Raw genomic sequence first — 24,059 nt, 5'->3', positions numbered from 1 at the left:
TAATAACAGTTTCATTGATTGTTGAAATTTCAACCTTGCTTCTCAGATGACAGATTTTGACTAGATTTTGAGGATCTGAATTTTATAGATCCAGTGGAAATATTATCACATTTTCTTTTGAATTTACACTATAAATGACAAGTTCACTGGGAAGAACACTCCATAAGAGTGTTAGTGTCATTGTGGGAAATATGTAATTCCATATTTATATTATAAATTTAACCCATGAAGTTACAAAGGTTGAACACGTATATCTAATGGTATATTACAGTATATGAGGTCCATTATTATGGGAATGTTCAACCTGCACTCACACAAATAATTTAATTAAAAAAAATGTTGTTGCTTTTTTCTAATTGGTTAGAATTTGGCTTTAGGCACTAAAACTGCTTGACTGGATATAGGAAAATATGTTTACGTAGAACCCAATCAGTAGTGATTGAATGCATACTTTAATACAAATTGGTCAGTATATTGTACTTTGGCATAATGTCTGGATAAAATGTCCACGGGACAAAGCATTATCTATTTTATTTGACCGTAAAATATATCACACATTTAGTTTAATGCCTCACCTTGAAAATGGGTAACTGGCCAAGAAGACTGCTGTTCACTCCACATGTCATGTGTGCTGAGTGTGGTTGCTGTAGCTTTTGGTGTGTCAGACCTGCTTGTGAACTCAGACAGCAAGTTAATTCCACTCACCAGATGCCTGGCTAACTTGGTGTTGTGTTTGACATTGCTGTCCCTCCTTCTCTAGCTGTGTCTTTGGTTGTCATTCAATTTAGCAAGATCAGGCAAACCTTCTCTCCTTCTCTACCCAATCAAGGAAGTCACAGAAATAATGATGCTTCTGGATTATGCAGTAAATTTGCATTAAAATGACAGTTTAATTGCAATTTCTAAAAGAAATATACATAAGGCCATACATCTCACACATTAGTTGATATTATGTCTATGAAAACCCTAAAGATGTGGGAAAAGGAAATACAAATGGAAAAAAGAAAGAAAGAAAGCTTCAGAGAGTGTGTTAAAATGGAGAACTGCACTTTGATATACCACGGTAAAGCTCTTGCCTTTTCAGTGCAGCTAGGGTCCACAGTGATTTACCATGTTTCAAACTCAATGCCCAGAGCTGTTACAGGATTAAAGTCTTTATGAAATGTGGTGGACCACATATGCTTACATATGAAAGATTACTGAGTGTTTGAGAGGGGCATATCCTGGTTAGCATAAATATACAGTAATTGTCCTAATTAGAGAAGGTAAATAAAGAGGTGTCCCACAAAGACATTAAACTGCAGATATAAATATCAGGGAAACACATTATTAGGTTATAGTATATAGTTAGTATTCAACCGAGTTGCTGCTATAAGTAACAGCACACTGTATTTCGTATAAAATGGAAATAATACTGCAAGGTTTGCAAGGCCTAATCCTACTAAGGCATCGTTATGTTATGCAGTAGTAGTAGCTTGGATTTACAGGAGGATCCCAGACTGATGTGTGAGGACAAAGAAAGTCACTGAAGGTCTATTTAAACCAGTCACCCTCTTTTAGAAAACCAGGTTACTTATAGTGAATTGTCAATTAAAGTATGCTTTAGGCAGTATTTCTATTACCCTGTAGTGAGGCTTCTCAGGCAGATAGCTGAGCATTGTCTCACTGTATGAACAAGAATGTGAACATGACAAACTTCTACTGAAATATGAAGTGAACAACCAATGAGAGCAGGTACATGTCTGTCTCTCAGTGAAAACATCAAAAAGAATCTGTGCTTTTGACTTCATATACTTGACAAACAGCCATGCGATGTATGATCGGTATAATTCAATTCAAAATGTCCCAGTATGTTTTTTTTTACTTTATAGATTTATTATTTTGGAATGTGCTTCTTTCATTTCGTCTAAGGGAATCTATTCATTTCCACTCTTGTTGAACTCTTCCAAACTCTCTTCTTCTATTGCCAGTCTAAATACCCTAAACACTAAGTGTTATATCTTCCCCTCTTATCGTCGCTATCCTGCTCCACATTTTCTCTTTCACTAATCTCATTGTGCTTTATGCAAAGGAGCTGGTTTTGAGAACTGTTTATCCACATTTTCCTCATTTCCTGGTGCCTGTGATGGCAGATCTAGTAACCTGTGTGCCTTCAATCACACAGCTATTCCAGGAGAGCAACAATACCCGAGCTGATTTCAGCTCTACTGTTCCCTTGGTAATGGGAAAGTTAAAGATGGTTGGTTGCTGGAGCATCGTGCAAACAAGGCAGACTTGTGGGGTGCACTGTTCCTCCATAAAGCAAGCACATCAGTGCTATTGTTAGCACTTAGCAGGAGATTAGCACTGATGGCTGTATGGGAGCTAGCAGGCTTGGCTGGTGTTCTGAGTCGGATGCTAACCCAGCCCACCCCTGCTGCTTTTGCCACCATGTCAAAATTAGTCTAAAAAGCTGCAGACATGATTTCTTGCCCTGATGGCAATGCAGTCAATCCATCTCCAGTGACTGTGATACCACCACTCTGGAGATCACTATCAGCATAATGAATAGTGCACCCAATCCCATCTAGTAGATGATAAAACTCCAGAATCAAAGATTTACTTGGCCATTGTTCACTGGTCTGATTTCTTTAAGTCTAACAAACTCACAGTACATCATCAAAAGACAACTCATAGGTGCCAAGCAAAAAGTGAAGTCTGCACTGTATTTTTGCAACTTGAACCTAGCTAAGTAAATGCCAAAGCCTGATTTCATTAACATTGCAATTATAGATGAGATTACTGAAACAGCAAATGGCATTCAGTCTGTATCTTTTATTCTGTGTACCTGTTTCCTAATACATATGAACACAGACTATTTTTCACTACCTATCTGACTGATTACAGTGCATGATTAATTAGCAGACAGATTGCTAAACGGTGGTGAACATGGTATGATGTGCAGAGGTAAAGAGTAGACTCTCCAAGGAATTCAGTAATGTCCTCTTTGCCCTGCTCACTCTCTCACTCTTTCCCTCTCATCCTTCTATCCCATCTATTTCTTCCTCTCCTTCTATATTAAGCTCTTCTGGGTTAATCATTCCTAGAGGACGACAGTACCACAGTGCTGCAAAAAGTGATACACAGCTGTGTGGAGTGGGGTCTTGTGCAACTACTTCCAGTGATTACAGACCCTTTCAGGGATAACTAGATATCTTACAGCCACACTGTGCTTAGCACTATACACTTCAAAAGACGTGATGGGTTTTAATGCTGTCTTTGCTTTGTCACAGAGCCAATTTAATTGACCTTATTTGTCATTTATTCTTATATTTGCCTGAACTTTTACTCTAGCATCACAAGAGGGTTTTCTAATCTCCATCTTATTATAGGGCATTTCTTCACCTCACCTAACACCCTTGCACCCTATTCTGCTCATGGATCCGGTGGGAGGGCACGTGCTCTGATTCATTTGCTTGCATATGGAGGATACGTCCAGCTCTGATGGATGGCTTTGGCTCTTGTAATCCCTCAGCAGTTCACAGTTTACATAGAATTTGTTTTCAGTGTCCCAAAGGGCCACATCCTCAAATAAAGTGAAACAAATAAAAGCTCCACATGCATGCAGTGGTACAAAACATGCCGACAAGCAATTCCACGGCTATAACTAGATCTATGTACACACATACACACAATAGCTGTTTCTTTATTTAAAAAATTACATGTGCTTATAATCCATTATTCACTAATGCCTAGACATATGACTAAAAAAGTAAAAATAAAAGCTGCACAGAAAGGGGAAAAAAAAATATTTATGGTGATGTGAGATAATTAAAGTGTTCTAATATCCTCACATAAAATCAGAGGTTGCCAGTAACCGTTTAGTCTGCTCCATGTCCAAATTAGTCTGCATGGTAACTCTCTTAATCAATGTGGTTGCAAACTGTGATGTGATGTGACTGCTAACATGAAGTCTCTCTCTCTTCTTTACGCACACACACATACATAAACACACACAGACACACATACACACACTCGGGGGTTCTCCAGCTAAAGTTAAATGTCTGCCAGCTGAGCGTGTCCCTCAGTTGGGCTTTTGTTCATTTCCAGCTGAAGCTCTGTAATTTGTCCGCCAGTAATTTGTCAGGAACGAAGGCCTAGGGATGCCAAGTTTGTCAGAAGTTATATAAAATATAAAAATACACAGCTGAGATTTTCAATTAATATTTTTTGCTTTTTAACATAGAGAGTGAGCCTGTGTGTGTGCAAGCATCTGCTCTTACAGGCTTCACTTCTAAACACTGTCTACTTTATGGGTGTATAGGTGTGTACGCTGTCTGTGTGCAATGATTTCTGTCATTTCTTTAGTTCATGCATTGCTAAATTGCCCTCCCAAGCATTATTGTCATAGTAAGATGTTTGTTGGGGTAATTTTGGGAAGGAACTGGGTTTAATTAATTCCACTGTAAAAACCTTGAACCACAGATCCACTGAGATTCTTATCCAGATGGCCATTTGTCAATCTAAGGTTTAGAAAACAAAAGCACTTTTGGGGATTATAGATAGACTGTGAGTTTGGTTTAATGTAAATATACACATCACATCTAGATCATGATTCTTAGCAGCAGCATAACCAAAATTAATCCTGTAGTAGCAAACGGCAGAAAAACTGGGAATTGAAATATTCTGTAGGGGAAAATGTGTTGTCAATTAACAATATTATGTTCATTGTTAACATACACACAAGTGATAAGTTAAGAGAAATTGACATTAAGTCCCTTAGTAAGGTGTGTGCTCCCAGAGTGCCTTGAATTTTGTACCTTATACTTGTATCTCATCATTCATTCCTCAAGCTTCCATAACTTTATTGGAAAGATGGAACATCCCCCTTTAAAAAGATATTCCCTGATTTGGTATTTTGAAGATGATGGAGGAAAGTAACACTTCAGCCAATAACAGCCCCCACAGCAAATGACCTGGAATGTGATTGACATCATTTTCATCAAACCATTTTGTGAGCTTTATAACCCCTTGGATGTGAGCATTCTCATCCTGGAAGAAAATACTCCCATCACAGAAATGTTTTATCGCTAGATGAACGTGATCGCTCAGAACAAAGTGATTGTTCTGAGCGATCGGTGATTTTCTGTGATCCTGTGAACGGGCCAGTAAAATACCCCCAGCTGTCAACAAGAATCACCGGATCCCCTCACTGTGAGGGTCAAGCATTCAGGTTCTCCATTAATTTGTTCCTCTTTTGTATTCATGGCTTGTTAGACAGTTGGGTTAATAACTGACAATAATTGAAAATGAAGTCTTTGTTTAATATACTTGCTGATACGTTCATTCCCTATAATTCCTCTTGCTGTGATACGAGGATATATTTCAGTCATGTAATATGAAAAACAAAAGAAAAAAGAAAAACAGGCTAAAGATTGTTTGGTTCTGAATTTTGTGTACAGCATACTTTTTCAGTATCTACTGAAAGGGTTCACCTTGTCTTGTTTGCAGATCTGAAACAAACTGTATACGCTCTTGTTTTGATCCATGCTTTTTGATGCCAAATTGAATGCACAAGCCCTTGAAAGATTTCTACATCTGTAAAACCTCAGTGACCAAAATGCCTGAGACTCTGCAGGGTAAAAGGAAGGCATGTGGCAGGAGCCATGTACTTCTTCGGTTCATTTCATCTCTCTATGCTCTCTCTTTCTCTCATTCTGTATTTCTACAGGTCTCTGCCTGACTCAGAATAGCTCTACAAACCCAAGTACTGCTTCTTAGACAAGGAGCAGCAGTAGTATTGTGGGAGAGCATTCACACACTTGTTTTATTATTAAATCCTGGTTATGTAAACCATGAACAGACATCACTAACGCATAATGATTCACCACAGTTCAATTGTGTAACGGGCCTAATTCAAGGAATCATGAGCAATGTATGTGAGGGAGAATATGTAAGGAGGTGGCTGCGTCATTTGATTGATTTCTAGTTTTACTTCAACTGTTTCTTTCAGGACTTTGATCTTCATGTGTAATTAAGTGCCTAGAAGTGGTTGGTGGTTGAACTGTATCTGACGAACTCAAAATTGTGTCATACATTCTTTGGCAAAAAAAAGGTTTTCAGTTTGTATTATATAGCACTAGTTCTTAAGTACTGGCTATTACAATTAGTTTGTAAGAGCCAATCAAAATCTGGTTAATACTGTAAAGCAGTGGTTGATAATATCACTTCAAAGCCAGATTATTTAACTTTTGATAGACAAATGTGCCAGTCTATTATTTTATAAACTGAAAAAGTTTGAATTCATCAAAACTAAAACTTCCTTTTGTAAAGAAGTGGTTTATAGCTAGACCTACCTATGTTAGCAAATCTGTAATAAAAATATTTCTGAATTACCACAGTGCTTTTATTTATTAATCTTATTTAATTTTTTGTATTATTTTAATTTTAATAAAGAGAATCTTAGTTTTATTTATTTTTACAAATGAGCTCGAGTCATTTATCAATCAAGTAAAAATGCCACAGGCAGTCATCCTGTTTAGCACAATGTTTGACTTATTCCTGTAATTAATAAATACTCTGTTGATGCATCTTGCAAATGGTTACCATATCAAAACAAGAAATAACCGATCAACCGGTTCCCAAAAGACAAAATGAACATTAAAATACAAGACTTTGAACACTACTTTTAACCTCAGGAAAATTAGCCTTTAGCATCCTAATCACAATTGAAGACCCACCTTTTGTGTATCTTACAGCCACTACTACTAGTAGATGACATTTATTTTGTTGCTACATTCTCAAATCAAGCATGACCTAGCCATTTGGGTTATAGCTCAGACCGTAGTTTAGTAAATCATAATGGCATACCTCCTCTGACAGACAATGGGTGGAATATTTATGAAAGAAAAAATATCAACTATTACAAAACCTGTAAGAACAAACTGCATGAACAAAAATGAAAGGTATTGGAACAGCCAATAACTCCCTGACACACAAATACACCGAGCTATACACAGCTGCCAGACACAACAGGATCAACTTTAGTTAAAATACATCTCAGTAAATATGCAACATACAAATTCAAGTTCAATTCAAGTTTATTTATATAAAGCAAAAGCACAACAGTTCCCCCAAGGCATTTTATACAGTAATATTCTACAAAAATATTAGAGAGAAAATCCCAGCAGTCAGACAATCCCCTATGAGCAAGCATTAGGTGATGGTGGGAAGAATAAAATCCCTTTTGACAGGAAGATCCAGGCTCTGGAGAGAGAAGACAAAATTAAATGATATGCAGCAAGGAGTGAAAAAGGGTGAGAGACTTAGTGTATCATCTTAGTGTAGACGTTCCCTAGCAACTTAAACCTAAATACTGAGGGATGGTTCAGGGTCACCTGCTCTAACCGTAACTATGAGCTTCATCAAAAAAACACTAATTTTAAGTATAATCTTTAAAGTATAGTCTCACTCTCTCTTAATAAATTACAATTATTAATCAAAAATGTTGATGATTACAAAGAGGTCTATTCATATGTATTCAATTTTTTTTTTTTTTTTGAAGAATGTAAGGGCAACCATTTGGCTAATCATTGTTTTGCCAAGTAGAAGTGCCTTATTTTGGAATAATTATGGACAAAGGTGAATGAAGCACCATTAAGATCGGCGGCAACATCTTCAGAGAAAACAACTTTTGTGCTGAAAATTCAACACTTCCTTCTGAAATCCTCCCTAAAATACTGGAAATAGGAAAGTTTGTCAACCAGTTGTAAAAAAGCATAGTTTTAAAAGAAATGGTGTAATCAAGTAGTTTTTGCCACTTTTTTGTCATATATTCTTAATAAATAATGTGTAATAGCCAAATGAAGACTTGTGTTCAGGGACATAATATACAAAGTTTGTGTTGAGGAACATAGTAAAAAAACAGTTCCAAAAAATTGTAAATTCATGTCCAGCAACAAAAATGAATAGATTTAAAGTTATGACAATATCACGAACTGTTGGGAGGCTGGGCTGAACCGACACAATGCACTAAAAGGATTTATCGAAAAACACATACTAAAAGATAAGACTTTTAACAGACATGACAACTGAGACAGTGGAATACTGGAGGAAGATGATCCTGAAGCTAAAAAAAAAAGACCAAGACCTCAAAACTAGGCATAGAATAGTAAACCATCTTCAAATAGTTATTATATCGTACAAAAAAACTGAGTCTGAGCATTGCTAGAACACAAGGAGACTGCAACAGGATGGTTCCCGTTGTAGTCTCCTTTTAAACTTAACCTGCAAAACATATGAATCAAAACCAACTCAGATACACATCAACATTAAATGTCAAATATCAGGGACAGCACACAGTCCTTGGGCCATGACAATATCATCATTTTAATGGTTTTTCAGATTTGAATAGACAGCTTTATTTTACCTTTCAAGTCATATTATATCTATTCATTAAAAAATAATATGAAAATAACCCTTACTGAATCTCAGGCATTTTGGTCCTTACTGAAAAAATAACTGGAATGAAATGGCTCCTCTCATCTTATCTGTTGACGTGCAACACTGATGGCCTATTTTATCCTTTCATCTTACTCTTACCTTAATTCTCTTGCTCTTATTTGGTTGATGTCCTTGATATCCTCAAGGGCTCCATAGTGATGAAGCCAAATTACTTTAATAATGGAGTATCTAGATTAATAATCTAAAATCCCGCATCATTACCTTGATATTTGGTGCACAAGCCTGTTATTTAGCAGCCATTTTGAAATGAATTATACTTAATTAAATACTTTTAAAAAAAATCCGAATATGACTGGTGAACGTTCATTTTCTTTTTTCTGATGACTTGACAAGCTGCCATTTTTAGATTATTAAATTAGATTATTCCTGATATTTTACCACAGCAAAGAATCCGCTTAAATATAAATGAAAAGCTGACTTTCCATCGAGGTCATATGTTGATGGTACACAATCAACAATGCTCACTTAAAAAGATAAAGATAAAACATTGGCAGGTCTTGCTGTGCAGTGCCATCTGACCTGGCACCCCTCCCAAAACTGAAATAGAGGGGAATCACAGCTGCTGTCTCGCACGTTCTCTCCACTCTCTGTGTCTTGCTCCCCCACAGACACACATTACCCCATCCATCCAAGCCACGTTGTGGAAAGCACCATTTTAGTTATGTTTAATTTGTTTTCCTCTGCATTCCCAGCGTTCCTGAATGAATTATCATAGTGATCTCATGTCTTGACACAGTAGGTAAGAAGATTAAGTCATGTATATAATATAAGTAGAAGATTATTTAAAAAAAATAATGCCATGGGGTTTTCAGTGTAACATTTTAATATTATTATTATTATTATTATTATTATTATTATTATTATTATTATTATACCTATTATTTCATACATTTTAATGTAACTTACCTGTTAATTACATATGACTTCTTTCATGAATAGTGTGAACAATTAAAGGTTGTCTGGAGCAACATGGACATAGAATATCATCCGGCCAGTTCATTGGTCACACCTTGCTAGTACCGGGTTGCACCTGCTTTTGCCTACAGAACTCTTTTTTTTTATGTTATTTTTATGCTGTCAGACCCTCCCATCATAATCTCAGAGCTGATATTGAAACTGATCAGTCCGAAACTTTGCTTTCCAATTTTGGTGAGCCAGAGTGAATTGTAGCCTCAGTTTCTTTTTGCAGCTGACAGGAGTGGCACCCAATCTTTGGACACTGTAGTCCATCTGCTTCAAGGGTTGATGTGTTGTATGCAAGGCATGCAAAGATGCTCTCCTGCTTACTGTAGAAGCAAAGAGTGGTTATTTGAGAGTGCTTCCTATCAGCTCAAAGCAGTTTGGCTATTCTCCTCTGACCTTTGGAATTAACAAGGTATTTTTACCCAGAGGACTGCTGATTACTGGATATTTTAGCTTTTTTGGCCCATTCTCTGTAAACCCTAGAGATAGTTTTATTAGAAAGTTTCAGCAGATCAGCAATTTCTGAAATACTCAGCCCGCTGGCACTCAAAGTCACTTAAATCATCTTTATTCCCTGTTTTGATGCAGGGTTTAGACTTTAGCAGGTTTTCTTGACCTTGTCTACACACCAAAATGACTTGTTGTCATGTTAATAGCTGGTTATATTTTTGAATTAATGAACAGATGTATGAAAGACAGTATATGATGGACTAGCAGTGATATGTGACCAAGCGGGTTTGATTATAAAATAAGACTCATTTTGCAGAATTTACATCCCTGAGAAGATCCAAACAGTGGCTCTAAGCCAGAACGTGTGTAGTGTAGGAGCACACAGTTATGTGGAGTGTAGTGAGCAATGACCCATGCTGAGGTTCTGCTTCGATAATTAAAGTTCATTGCTTTTCCATTGCGCTTTTTTTATTTATAGTGTAATTTAATTTGGCATACGGGGACAAAAAATAAAGTGCACTTTAGAGTCTAATTGATGCTCGTTTCTTCTTAGTCTTGCCTTCTCAGCATTCTTCCTCCTCGACCAATGAAGTTAACTAGGCAGAGGATGGAGTGCAGGGGAGAGTTACAGGAGAAGGAGGAAGTCATAGAGAAGGCTAGACGAGGAAAGAAATAAGAAAATAAGAAGGTTAACAGGTGGGGGTGGGTGGTTGGGGGGTGCAAATTTGATTTCTTCTACACCCATTGTTAGCTTGTGGCTTTGAGAGGCAGTGAAAGCAGAGTCCATTTTCTTGTTACAGTCGTGAGGGAGATTAGCAGAGACTGGGCTTGTTTCTATTTGAGGAATAATGAACAGTCTCTCTTTCTATACAAGCCCCACTCTTGCAGCAGGTCCCTTATTCATCTCCCCCGTCCCTCACACCCGTCGTCTCTCTCTCCATAGAAATGTAGAAGCATTTGATGGTTCGTCATTCCTCATCATGTTTTCATCCAGCTTATGAAATCTGACAGTAGATGGGGATTGTGTTGTGCCACGACAGAGAGAAAAGCATCACACGGAAATAGCAAACTCCTGGGGTCACACACCAGCGCCAGGTGAGAATTCCTACAGGGGAGCGTCACTGCTAAGGAGCACTTTGCTGTAGCAACAATGTCAACTTAATTATGTAGTTGCTCAAAACTTGCACTGTATAAAGGCTGAAACCTTCCCTGGATGATAGAAAGGGGAAGGGGTTGTCTCAAATCACTCTCAAAGTATAAGCTGCCATGCATACTTTCTGCTGCACTTGTATTTTTAGCATCCTGACTTCTTGCAGCTATGGAGAACCTCCCAAATGACCTGAATATGAGATCGCATTTGACACCTTTGTTCATTAAGAGAAATTGGGAACAAAAAAGCATCTTTTCATTGCCTCCCATGGTAACACCAGAATGTCTGGAACGGGTCATGGAGAGGTAGCTTTATGATGCTTATGTAACCGCAGTTCTCTGCCTCCCAATAATTCACTCTGGTCCTGGTGGAGTAAAGGTGTCAGCCATTCACACTACTAGTTCATCCAAACAGAAATTGAATGATGAAAGGAGAATATCAAGGGGGATGGAGGAGGACAAGTGGCTCTTTTAATGACTGTGGTGTGTGATGGGAATGCTGTTAATGAGGAGGGCTGGGATAAGAAGCTATGCTTCCCACGTAGAGGGAGACAAACCTGGGAGGAGCCTTAAGAACAACTCAGCTCAGCTTTCTTGGTGCTTCTAGAGCAAAGCAAAGCCAAGCAAAGCTCTGCAGACCACAGGCGTGTGGGATGAATAGAGTTTGACTGTGAGGCAGGAAAAGATGGCATTGAGAATGAGCAATTTCCCTTTTTCTTCTTCTCTTCCCCCTTCTCCCAGAGAGACAGTGGCAGCTCTCTGGTGAAGATCAGAAAGGTGGGAGATGGAAAGTGAGCAGGAGTGGGAGAAAGAGGGAGAAGAGAGAGACTGTAGCCCTGGGAGGGTATATCTCCAGTCAGTAATTCCACTGGGGGGTCTCCCCTCTGCTCTTCAGCTTCCATCTCCAGATGAAACATAAATAACCTCAGACGGCCTCCCTCTCTGCTGAGAGAGAGAGAGAGGGTTCCCAAGAACTGTGTTCACTTTCCATACAGTTATCGCCCTGTCACCCCTCTTTAACTCAGTCTTTTTTTTTCACACACACTACCAGACATGCATGTCAGTGATTTCAGTCTAACATAGTTTTACATGACCACAGCATAGGTATGGAAAACTTTGATAAAATATTTACAATAAGACATCAAAACACACACATGGACATGGCATGATGTACCAATTCACCCAATCTGTGGACACACAGTAAGAAACCATAGTTATTTTTATTTTTTAGTCTTAGTCTTAGTTTAGGAATTATGTTACATTATGGTTGTATGTTGTGTATGCAAATACAGTAACTACAATGATTTTTGTGTTGGCTTTGTGCACTCCCAAAAGATGGAGGAATCACAACACACTCCAGCTGTGTTGGAAAACCTCTTCTGGAGACCTAACATGCTGTTCATACCATGTCGATTCTTTGTGGGCAGAAACAGTTCCCCATTACAAATCAATGCAATAATGCACCAGATGTTAAATAATCTCACTTATAAGTTTGTTCATCACCCAAAAGTAACTTGTATTACTAACAAAGTGACCACATTTAATTTTTGCCTTCATTTCTTGCCACTTAAGCACTCTCTCAAGTATTACATGCATAATAAAACTCCACAATCCAGTTTCATGGCATGTGTTAAGGTGCAACTCTAATTCTGAAAATGCTGTGGCACTATGTAAAATTGTTAATACAAATAGAATGCAATGATTTGCAAGGGTCCTAAACCTATACTTTGATCATAATTTTTGAATTTTCTCCAAATTCTCTGACTCTCTTGACAATGTTAGCGAACATTATTCTGGAAGTGTTCCACAATATGTAGACACACAGATTTTTTTTATTTTGTTTTTGTTCTTTGCAGACTGCTGAACTTCTTCCCATCTATATTTCTGCAAAACTGCCTTTTAAAGACATTCTTTTCATATTACGTTATGTTACTGACCTGTAATATAAGTAATTAGCAGCATGTCAGTAACATAACCAATTATAACCTAATTGGTTATAACATTTTTCTCCAGGCGTTTCTTTTCTTTACCATTTACTTACATAGTATGATGCGGATTTTGTAAATAATATTTTGTGGTAAATTTCATTTACATATTGTATGGACACTTATATTGCATATACATACATTTACAACATAATACCATATTCTGGTGATTCATGCACTCACTTTACTTGGCTTCAGGAAGACACAAATTAAGTCATATTCTAATCTATAGATCCTCACTTCTTCTCTTATTCCTCTTTCACCGCCTCCGTCTACAATGAAAATGTTCAACATCATAATCTGGCACTCATATTACATCCTTTCTTTGATACTATGTCAGCATTTCCTTTCTTAACTGTATTATCAACTTCAACTCTTGATACCTGTAATGAATGCTCTGCTTGGTGTAGATATTGTACTGTAAATCCGCTTAGCATGCCTAGCGCTGAGCCCACCAGGGAAGGGTAGCTACACTTCTGCATCCTCACTCTGTTGCATGGGTTATAGCTGTAGTCTAATATCAAGTCTTTTGTGTGAAAATGTGTCCACGTGGATTTTCAGACAGGTGGGTGAAAAATTGTCTTAGTATGTGGAAACAGAGATGCATGCATTTACAGATTGTTATACTAACTTGTGGACCGGAATCTGGGATCTTTCTTACATGGCTGAAAAGTCAAGGGAAATACAAAATTCTGCACATGGACACATACCAAAGCCTTCACACTTCTCTAGAGAAGTCCACAACACCACGCAGCTTTAAAGTACTTGATGATGAAAACAGTAGCTTAATGTAAAGGTTGTTTTGAGAGTAACATAACAGAAAATATCATTGGGGTGGTGAAACAACAATATATGTAACAAAATACAGTGCAATATGCCTCACAGATTATGGTTTCTTGTTAGGAGAAATATGCATAAAAAGCTGCAAGGTCAGTAAAAAATATGCTAACTAATTGGTGATGGAGTCTGATTATTTGAAATTAATATTTCCTGTGTGGAGGTAGAAATGGTTGTCTCACCGCAGCAGAAAACACCAGCTAAACAACTTCAATGTGTGCAATCATAGTCAGATCAGTCAATAAAAGAGACCCAAGAACAGAACTCATACTCTAGGGACCTTGATCATATAAACAAGATTACATTAGACAAGTCAGTGCCTTTGGAAATTTAAAACTCAGAGTTTCATATCTTCAGTGTAACGAAAATGATAGAGCAAGCAGGATCATTCTATCATAAAATAGCTTAATTAGACTGTACCGATAAGTCTGTTTTTCTACCAAATGAGACACCAATTGAAGTCCACTTTTTAATTTCTGAAAAAGAACAGATGGAGGAAATTACTCCAACTTGTCAGTTTGCCACGGAGCATGTTATTCACTTCAACAACTGCTCAAGTTTAGTTCTCAAAAAGTATGGTGTACATTTCACATGCGGTGAATTACCATCACATGTGCCACGAGTAAAGTTTGCTTTCAGGGTTTTCTGCCAAGTAGACTCACTAAGATGTGATTTATGTTGCTGAAAATTTGGATTTTAACATTGACTCTTTTCTGGCACGATGCTCGTAGGAGCAGTGGTTACGCTGTCACAGCAAGAGAATTCCTGGTTTAAACCCACTGACTGGAAATATACTGAAACAAACATGTCCATTAACCTGCTTGGGCCTTTTTGTGTGGAGTTTGCATGTTCTCTCTGGGTACTCTGGCTTCTTCCCACAGACATGCATGCAAGGCTGATTGGTGATGCTAAATTGCCCAGGTGTTCATGTGAGCACGAACGGTTGTCTCTATGTGTTAGATGTGCAATAAAGTGGTGCACACCACCTTTCCCCCTATGACAGCTCGGACGGGCTCCGGCATACCTTTACCCTTAGCTGGACAAGCAGTTTAAGACAATGGGTGGATATTATTCTTCCCTACACCTAACCAGAGTTTTGTTGACTAAACCTATTCAAACTGTAAGAGAAAACTGAATCGAATATAAAAGAATTGAAAGCTTTCTTTTAGAAAGCCTTTCTGGTGCAAAGTCATGAAAGCAAACTTCTCTCAACAGCCATCACACCACAAAATGAAATAAATAATAAGAATTCTACTGCTCTCCACTCTTCTCTTTCCCCATGTGTCTCTCACCCTCTTTGCTCATATATCACTCATTTGCCCAAAGTAATCCACATACCACTTTGCCTTTTCTTCTTAATTTGTATTCACCTTTTCTCCTGCTTGAAGGTTTTCATTTCTCTGTCTTACCTTGCATTTTATTCCTTGGCTGCGCTTTTTACCTTGATTGCTTCACTCTGTTCTTTTAAGAGTAATCTTGTCCTCTTTTTATTCTCTTTCACTTTTGCTCTCTTTTTTTTTTGTTAATTAAGAGGGACCGCGCACAGATTCAATTTCAGTGTCAGATCAAATAGATTTGCATTGCATATGCTGTTTTGCTTACTGTTCTGTGCCTCCTCTGTTAATCAAGACGTCATCTGTTCTCATGCCTTTTTCTCCGGCTTTCACCAGAATTTCAAGTTAGACATTTTAAGGAAGAAACACCATATTGATAACTTATTTCTCTCTCTCTCCGAGGGGCGAGTCATGTTTCGTCTTTCATCTTCCATTCATCTCCTCGTACTACTTTTTCCCTCTGTTTTTCATCACCTTTTTTTTTCATAAGTGTTGGTATTGTGTCCTTATTTGCCTGTCTCTAAATACTTGTCACATTTTTTAATTCTTAATGTCTTTGTTCTCTAAGTATAACCATCTCCATGTAGTCATTCAGTTCCTAATTACTGGGTCTACATGAAAACAGATCATAGTGTCTTTGAAGGCACTAACTTTTTTGATGGGGCCAAACCAATTACCTCTCACATCATGAACAACTGACAGCTGCTTTCTGTATTGGTGAAAATCTAAGATAAGGCAGCGAGTGTGAATCCATTCCGCAAGCAGATCAGGAGAAAACAAAATTCTGTTGTTGTTTTTTTATTTGTTAAAATTATTTAACGACTGATCTGAGTAAAACCAAGAGTCATAACTGTTCCTTCTATCATTTCCCGTCTTGTTGTTTTAGCTACTCTATTATCCTCTATAGTGCAATCTGTCAGCCTTTCTTCTTCTCAGAACATATCTCATCCCTCCCCTCGTGTTTGAAATCTCTTTGGACTCCAAATGCTAATTTAGTCAGGCACTTAATCAGACATATTAATTCCATATCTCCCCTGATTGCACTAATTCCACTCTGCAACGAGTTCCTGTGCGGCATCCTCGGTTCAGCAGCATTTCAAACTGTTGTGCTAACCAAGGTCTGTAAAAGTGTTTCTTTTAAACAGCAAATTATAATGCTACAGTGAATCTTTTGTAGGGATAATATGTTGAGGACAATGCTACATGCTGTAGTCTGTGATGTATCCCATTTTTCTCTTAGCCTTCAGCCCTGCAGGGCTTCCAATTCTATTGGACTTGAAAATAGCTATGTTTTGCATCACTCTAAAACACTACAGATGAAACTATTCTGTTACAATAGACAGACCTCATCCTGCACCGGTTTCTGAATTGCAGATAAGAAGATCTGGCAGTATGACATCATACCATCAGACACCATATTTCAAGCAAGTCTGGTTGTCAGTAGGCGTGATGATCAACTGTACTAGCACATACAGGCATTCAAACATACACAGGCACGCACACACACACTGACACACACACACATGGAGAAAAAAATCAGAATTTTCCAGAAAAGCCTGTAAGCCCTTATATTGTCTACCAACAAACTGTGCACATAGCTGAGGCATGTATTAATTAATAACATAGATTTGGTCACATTCTAATTTAATTAAGTCCCAGATCATGTAATTGAGAGAATTATGAAATGGCTTTCTTTGTTCCAGATAATTGTATTCTATCTAAATGCCTACTTTTAAGTCTGTTAATTTGTTTTATCTCGTCATCATTATCTTCCTCATTCTGTTGTTTTTAGTAGAAAATATAGCTTGGAATCCATGTGTGCTTGTACAACACATCAAAGCAAAGTTGAGAGATTTCATGGATCTTTTAAAGCTCTTGATATAATCATACCGCTTTTAGTAGTAAAATACAATATAAAAGAGGAACAGTATGCACACATTTGCTCTAACATGTCTATAGACATTAAATTTTTAACAAAGGTGTTTATTGTGTATACAACGTGTTTCTTTCTTTTTTTTCCTTTTTTTCTCTTAGTGTCACTTACTGGTTGGTGAGAGCCTTCTACTAGACACACATGGATTTACCATTAGATAATGACAAATGGAAGGCTCAGCTGAGCTGATTTCAGCACTTACTGCTCCTTTGGGAGATGCATTTACCACACTGCAAACCACACGGGCCAGCCCCACCAAAGACCTTAATTGAACGAGTGGATGTGTAGTCAGTTGAATCATCCTGACATGCCTTTCTGGTCTTTTCTAGTGGGTAATGTAGTGTGACCTGCTGGTCAAAATATGCTGAGATCCTGGACAGAAAACAGTGAAGTAAGACTTTGTTAGGCTACATGGCTTGTTTTCTTTTTTTTTAAGGCTGAGTATGGGTTTAATCTGGTACAAATAAGTGTTGTTCCTTTTAATTTAACTACAACACCTTAGTGCTGCTTGTCTGTATTAGACTACATTTTTATCTTGTTTTTTTTTCTTATTAGCTATTTTTTATTTGCAAACTGTCACTATCCTTACCTGTTTAGACCATTTTTTAAAATAACACACTGCATAACGATGTTTAGAAAATAACAATGTATAATTTTGATAACATTGGGGATACATTTTCAAGGCTTGGCATTTATTCTATTATTCTAGATCATCCATGGGTTGCTATTTCTTACCTTGTAGTTAAATTACAAAATATAGCATACTGACTGAAGAAACACATCATACTTTCTTATCCTACAAATGTCCAAACACCATCGAAGTCGCAGCTGTCTCTGACAGACCAGACTTTTTTCTTAATTAGAAAAAAACACATACGTCTTTTAAAATACAGGATCGAAACATGCTTTTTAAAAATGTAATAATGTAGATCTTTGTCAGAGGAAGAGGAAAGTCAGAAGGCGTTTTCTGTGCTCTCTTTGGAGGATAGAAGGTGGGGGTGGAAGGGTGGTTACAATATTGATGTTGTTGATAATAACAACAGTGATAATGATTATAGCACATAGTCCATATCCATCATCTCTATCATCTACTTTGTCGACATAATTGGTCATTTTTAGCAAAGTTTAAGACAGATAGCACTGAATACTTCTCCCTCAACTAATTGTGTTACAATATTTATTGATAAACTTACTTATTCCAGTAAGGGATCTTGTCATTGCTTACCAATTTTAAACACGTATGTGTTATTTACAGCTATAGACTTGGATTGAGGTATACTTTTATTATTGATGATAAATGATATTCTATTTATATTCCTACATATCATCAAGATTCATGACATGTTCATGAGTGCTAAACTATTCAGGTTCCTTTTTTCTTCCGTGAGCTACACTGTTGTGCAAAGTCACCTCTCCCCTCCTTTCGATGAGTTTATTTTGAGTCAACTACATCTGCTATAAATAGACCAACTCACCAAAGATCACCAAATCTGTGCCAATTGCCAGTTGTCAAAAAGCTCTGGGGCTAGTGGGGGAAATTATTATTATTATTGCTGTTATAATTATTAAATGTATTCAATTGTATTAAACTGTATATAACTCATTGATGTCCATTCTATTCCGCTCTAGTCTTTTCAGTTTAACTTTGCATTAAATATGAGAAAGACATATCTATGTTTGCAGTGTTTTGTGGCTATTAACTGGTATGTCTTTGGATTCAATGTAACCGTAATACAGAGACCATACTTACTGGCAATTTTGTGTAAATGAGAAATCTTTAATCAGGAATGGCTGTTATGATTGCCTGTTACTGTAGTAACAACCCACTTGATCAAACATACACTTATTTAGATTCAGGGTTCCTGCACTATACTAATGGATGCCATGCAGGATGGAGAGCTTTATCTCCATTTGCTTTTGTCCCCCATAATTTATTCAACAGGGTCTGTCCTCTGTGTGTCCGTGTTTGTGTGTTCAGGCTCTGAGTGTTTGTGTGTGTGCTGTGTGCATATGTGTTTTGCAGTGTGTTTGTGAAGTTTTATGGCTTTGACTGTCCCGTCGTCCCTGAGGAATGAGCTCTTCCGACATACAGTAGCATACTATAAAGTCCCTCTTGTTAGATGGAGGGTCTCAGAGGTACTAAAATATCAGCATCAGCAGAGAGTGCTGAGGAAGTAGTTGAAAGGAAAACTAACAAGATGACTCAATGATTATTTAGAAACAGTAAAGAGAATTTTGAATTAGGTGTACTCTATCCTGGGGGTTTAAAAAAATTGCATTTTTGGTAGCTGAGTAGATGCATCATGATCTTTCCAAAAATGTGCATTATTCATAGACTCTATTCCATGGAGCCCGGGGAATGGAGTGGACAGAAACTGTATTGCTACAAATCTATTTTAAAGGTTGCTTACATTTATCCTCTTTTATTTGCAGGTCCAGCATTTTGGTGGATTGAAAGCTAATATGTGGATGATTAAAACCCCTTGGATCTTGACTGAGCTGGCAGGTAAGACTTAGGCAGAGCTTGGCTCAACCTTGGTGATTTTCTTTCCTGGTCAAAGAGATATGCATGGTTTGTCTGATGCTTTCAGAGAAAAAGATGCACACATAGAAATGTGTAAAAAATTATTTGTTTTGCTTGTCATGCATATTTCATTGATATGAAATAATGTATAATTTCACACCTATGTCTAAACCGCTAAACCCATTGAAAACAAGGACATTATCAAGAAAACATCTTTTTGGTTCAGAGAAAATTCTGATAATTTGCCTGGTTTTTTTTGGGTTTTTTTTTTTAAATCAAAGAACACTTTTGATAAATTTTTCAAGGTTTGGCATCAGAACACATCTAAATGTGTGGAATTAAGTCCAGTTAACACATTGGCAAATAAACTGGTCAGTTAATAACCTCATTGATGGAGATGGACAGAGAGAAACTTGATACTCCTGTAGACTTTACCCCATCACAGTGAAATGAGAAATGACTTGATTTTAGGCTGTGGATATAGTTGAAAAAGGAGCTAGAACTATTGAAGTGTAAAACTAAAAAGAAGCTTATGACTCTCAGTAGTTATTCTATGCTGGTGCCTATGTTCACAAAAAGTCTATTTTCACTAGACGTTTTACCTTTGTGTCAGGCGTTTTTTTTTTTTTTTCCTTTTTTCTTTTTGTATCTAAGAGCGTTGTTGGACTGCACACAGATATATGCCTCTGGAGTGAACAGCTCAACTCATGCATGTAACTTCTACTACATGTCTGTTCTACATTTGGTGTGAACTGCTGTCGCAGTGTCAGAAAGCTTTTACTGGCAAACACTATTCCTCTAGGCTGATGATACTGTTTCCCTGCATTGGCAATATGTTGTCATAATTTAATACGTCTATTATCCCTTTCACAATAAATCATCCTGGAGTTGTTGGTTTTTTTTTTGACCAATGCAACCATGAACCCGGCGCTGACTCTTTGGCATCTTTGAAACTTTGAAACCCTAGTGATGTCTTAAAAGCTCACTAATAAAAGTGCTGTCTGTCAGACCTTTTTAAAAGCTACATGGCATTCAACTTATTTGATATGACTCGCATGAATAGTTGCTTTTGTGATTCACTTACTTCAAAGCTTCTTTTCATGTGGTATTTCTCTTATTTTCTCTTATTTTATCCACCCTTTATATCCATCCCTGTGGGGTAGGAGATTGAAAGTCTTCATGGAAATGATATTGAATTTGTGCAATGGAATCAATTGACATGTTTTTATTTCCTCTAAAATGCACCCTTTGCCTTTGGTGCCAAGTATCAGAAAAACAGCAGGTTACATACATGTTCCCAAACGTGTGCAGTCACAAGTGATTTTGTGTTATTGAATGAAAAATATTGTAATTAGTCTCATTACAGAACAAGTGCAAATGTACAATATGCCTTTCCAAAGAAGCCCTCTGTGTTTTCAGAATCTGTCTCTGGTGTCATTTAATTAGCAAACAACCCGATGGATCGCAACAAATTAGGATAAAGGCAGCTTAATTTTAAAAGTGCATGCTTTTATATTACTCCAGAAAGTGAGGATGTTGTCACTTTGTGAATATTTACAAAACCACATGTGAGGAAAAGGTTGAAAGCTACTTAAAGTAAAAAAAAAAATCATGAATTGTTCTTTTGAATTTACTTTCAAACCATTAGAGGTTCTTCCTCAGTGTAACTATTCTAAAAACAGTTTAATCTGTGCCACATTGCCTTTATTTGACATCTGTACCTTCTAGCTAAGCTTCTTTTAGCTGATTCTTTGCCTAACTGACCTTCAGACTAGCTGATGTTAAAAAGGTAGTGACACATCAATCAAGGGGACCTTACAAGACTGTGCCCTTGGACATGTTAACACTGAAATGATATTAAAGTAAGTCACATGTTCAGGAGTGTGTGTGTGTGTGTGTGTGTTCAAGCATTTTAGACTGCCTACAACACTTTTTATTTTGTCAGTGGATAATCATACATAATGATCTTAGTCCAACTGGATTATAAGTGTGTAACGATTAATCCGAAAGCTCAATAAATTAATTCTCAAATTCCGGTCTTATTTGAATATATTTTCTGACATTGCAGCTTCTAGCACTGTCTTCTGTTTTTAGATACCATCAGTGTGCTCCCGCTTATCTCTCATGTTCTCTCCATCCCAAACTCAATTACAGGGAGACCATACTGCCTGCATCACCAGGTTCACAGCCTCAGTACGACCTCTCCACAGCTCGGACAGACTCAAAGTGATGCATGCTCACCCTGACCTCAACCAGACACTAGAGTGACAGCAGTATACAGACTGACTCCTTCATTCGACATCCTTGAAAACTAGTTAGCAGCTATTTTCTGCCCACAGCCTCTCTGAAATGTTCACAGGGTGACAAATGATTTTATCAATATCTCTTGTCACCCGTGAGCCCCTACTGCCGACACAGCCCTTACTGTGAAACAAGAAAGCTGTCACCCAGTTTGTGAAAATCTGCAAATGCTAAGAGCACACATTAAAGACCCACAGTTGCACACGTACACAGCTTGTGTGTGAAAATATGCAGAGGTTTTTTATGTTTTAATTTGAGTCAAAATGTGCACATCTTTACTTGAGTGTGCATTAGTTATGAGTGAGTGCAATAGTTGTGTATGTATGCGTTTTCAATGCCAGCAGACCTAAATGAGGCCCTTGGCACTTGTAGCCAATGAGGCTAGAAAATGAGTGTGTTTCATTCATCAGGAAACAGTCCAAGGGTCATCCTCTGACAGAGAGGGATGCTGGTGCCTTTGCATTTGCTCTGCATTTATGTTAAGCTGACCCACACCTGCATGTCCAACTATGATGTAATAATGCCACATCACACACCACGCTTTGGTGTTGAGTGGACTTTAAGAAGTACCTGACCTCTAAAAAGTCACAAGTGGGGAATGTTTACCTTACAATAACGTTTGCCTTTAACAATGTAAAAGGGGAGAAAATGTAATGCTTTCCATGATGTGAAGCTTATTTCCAAGAGTCCACAGCTCCTGGCTGTGAACACAGCTGCAGCTACTCTGCCTGACTGATCCATGTGAAGATGGGGCGGGATACAGTTGTTGTTATTATGACTTCACCTGCGTCTGTGGTTAAATCCATTTTAATATGAATATGTCCAGGTGTCCTACTAGTTGAACCTGGACTGAATCTATCAGCTATATATTACCAACACACCACTGGTGTTTTGATACAGAGCCAGCAGAACAATGACTGCACCCACACGACCGCATGAAGTCAATATTTATGTGTTACAACAAGAATCCAATAACCAAAGCACGGCCATGGCCACAGCCAGAATCACAGTGGGAGCTGTATCATTGCAAGGCTGCAATTTTTGACTTAAGCGAGGCAACCGTCTGTTTCTTCAGCACCAATTTTTGCAAGACCCGATGAACCAAATTCTACAGTTGGCTTTTTCAATGCAGCAATAAAGACCTTTGTCTGAACATTAGACAGACACAACATTCAAAATTGTCTAGAAAAGAAAAAAAAAACATCTTCTGTGACCTTTTTAATAGTTTTTGTAAGATACAAACTGACAGATAAGCTGTTACTTTAGATAGAATCAGACAGAAGAATGTCTGAACTCTGTGGTACATTATCCATCTTTAATCGCAAAAAAAAAAAATTTAGTTGCCTCAGATGTTCAATTTTCATTGTGCACAATCTCATAAAGAATGTGGAAAATTTGAAACTGAAGTATGCAACTAACGTGAGACAGCCTATTATGTGAAACCAACAGTGCATGTACAATTGTCTTTTCAACAGAAGACATCTTTTGCCTAGTAGTTAAACTGTGGAAATGAACAATATTAGCATATTTATAGACCCAGGTTTTTTTTAGTAAAGAAAGAAGTAAGTTTTTGACAAGTTAACTTATATGTCTTAAGAAATGTCTGGAAGGGATCCCATTTATTAACATCTGAGGTCCCCAGTTGCCTATATACTTAAAATGTCAAAATGTCACTTCTTTTTCTCTGCTGTCAAATCTTGGAAAAGAGAAGTCTTTACTCTCCATCTTTCTCTCTTGTTCTATATATGTGTGTGTGTGTGTGTGTGTGTGTGTGTGTGTCTGTGACACTCAAAATACTGTTGAGGTAATGTTAATATTCATATGATCACACATACAGCTCTCCTCAGACGGGCAGCAACCTCTTTGCCCTCTCCATTTCTATTTAAACATGTTTTGGTGTCGTCAGAAAGAAAAATTATGGAAACATGTACATTTTTAATGTAAATTCTTTGTTATATCAAACTATTTCTAAAGTCTTTCTCAATGCACATGTGGTTTTATGATAAGAACTGCAAAATGCATAGTGTGTTAAAAAGGTTTGCTCGTGGTTAAGGTTAAAATTTTATAATTGCAATACATAA

General features: G+C 37.4%; 1 protein-coding gene across 3 annotated transcripts in view; it reads left to right on the top strand.

The window, feature by feature from the left end:
• The window catches only part of lrrc4ca (leucine rich repeat containing 4C-a), a 51,051-nt gene that overhangs the window by 13,333 nt on the left and 13,659 nt on the right, over positions 1–24,059 (top strand). For all 3 annotated transcript variants that reach the window (XM_082539345.1, XM_082539346.1, XM_082539344.1), the window contains one exon: positions 19,587–19,659. The gene's annotated coding sequence lies outside the window, so the exon portion shown is untranslated. The remainder of the gene's footprint in view (positions 1–19,586; positions 19,660–24,059) is intronic.

This window comes from Aulonocara stuartgranti (genome assembly GCF_965226115.1).
Source record: "Aulonocara stuartgranti genome assembly, chromosome: 7".
NCBI lineage: Eukaryota > Metazoa > Chordata > Actinopteri > Cichliformes > Cichlidae > Aulonocara > Aulonocara stuartgranti.
Note: the sequence above shows the minus strand (reverse complement) of the source record. Positions and strands in the feature narration are given on the sequence as shown.